This window comes from Schistocerca nitens, chromosome 5 (assembly GCF_023898315.1).
Source record: "Schistocerca nitens isolate TAMUIC-IGC-003100 chromosome 5, iqSchNite1.1, whole genome shotgun sequence".
Taxonomy (NCBI): domain Eukaryota; kingdom Metazoa; phylum Arthropoda; class Insecta; order Orthoptera; family Acrididae; genus Schistocerca; species Schistocerca nitens.
Window position 1 is genome coordinate 835410026 of NC_064618.1, and position 1886 is coordinate 835411911.

The window sequence follows — 1886 nt, forward strand, 5'->3', positions numbered from 1 at the left end:
TTAGGCGTCACTTACGATTTCCAGTGTCGTTAGTCCATACGTGTGGTCCTGGACATGTGTTCATTCCGTCCACATGCTCCAGCTACCCGATTTCTGGCGGAGTTGTGGGTGAAAAAACGCCGGAAATCGGCCATCTGGAGCATGGGGACTCAATGACCACATCTCCAGGACCACACTATGGACTAACAACACTGAAAATCGTGACAAGAAATGAGAATTTAACGTCGCGAAATTTGTACTGAAAAAGTTGTTTCTGATCTCAAAAACAAGAGAATGACATGGCTAAATGTAACATAGTACCGTATTGTGTTACGTAACACATTTATTACATGTGTAAATGAAACATGTATTACAGACCATTGAAGATGCTTCATAAACAGAAGAGAAACGTTTATGGCATAAATCAAACTGCCTTTCATTTAGTTGCATAGACGGAAGATACCTCTATGAATGAAACAAACACTTTTTTCTGATATATTGGTGGCTTTTCCAACCGGTAGTATCTTGGGAACATATGAAGTTACTGGGATAAATAGGATATGGAAATGTGGCCACAGATTCTCAACAGACAGTTGCAGAGTAATACCAGTGAGCTCAATAATGGAGAGATTACTCCGCGAAGCCAAGCAGTGACCCATTACGCCAGAGCCGCCATGATAGTTTGGCGCTAACTGACTAATCATTCTTCTAAACGGAAGAAATAAATTACTGTTCACTGGTACTACTGACGCTGTCTAAGTTCAGTTCATAGTTCAATGACAGAATTGCTCGAAAGGCGCAAGCACAAGCAATATTTACAACTCTAAATGCCACTCTCCAATATGGCGCACCCGCCTAACACCGTCACCATTTTCTACATACAGACGCTTTTGAATAGTCTCTCCAGTTACTTAGCCACGCTGCACTGTTATTCTCCCAGTATGTTGAATACATCTTTGCAATAAAAATGAGTTAGGATTACCTGTGGGCAATGCTACACAGAAGTGCCAAGGAAACTGGTATAGGCATTCTTCAAATACAGAGATATAAGTAAACAGGCAGAATACGGCGCTGCGGTCGGCAACGCCTGTATAAGACAAGTGTCTGGCGCAGTAGTTACATCGGTTACTGATGCTTTACTGGAAGGTTATCAAGATTTAACTGAGTTTGAACGTGGTGTTATACACTCCTGGAAATTGAAATAAGAACACCGTGAATTCATTGTCCCAGGAAGGGGAAACTTTATTGACACATTCCTGGGGTCAGATACATCACATGATCACACTGACAGAACCACACGCACATAGACACAGGCAACAGAGCATGCACAATGTCGGCACTAGTACAGTGTATATCCACCTTTCGCAGCAATGCAGGCTGCTATTCTCCCATGGAGACGATCGTAGAGATGCTGGATGTAGTCCTGTGGAACGGCTTGCCATGCCATTTCCACCTGGCGCCTCAGTTGGACCAGCGTTCGTGCTGGACGTGCAGACCGCGTGAGACGACGCTTCATCCAGTCCCAAACATGCTCAATGGGGGACAGATCCGGAGATCTTGCTGGCCAGGGTAGTTGACTTACACCTTCTAGAGCACGTTGGGTGGCACGGGATACATGCGGACGTGCATTGTCCTGTTGGAACAGCAAGTTCCCTTGCCGGTCTAGGAATGGTAGAACGATGGGTTCGATGACGGTTTGGATGTACCGTGCACTATTCAGTGTCCCCTCGACGATCACCAGTGGTGTACGGTCAGTGTAGGAGATCGCTCCCCACACCAAGATGCCAGGTGTTGGCCCTGTGTGCCTCGGTCGTATGCAGTCCTGATTGTGGCGCTCACCTGCACGGCGCCAAACACGCATACGACCATCATTGGCACCAAGGCAGAAGCGACTCTCATCGCTGAAG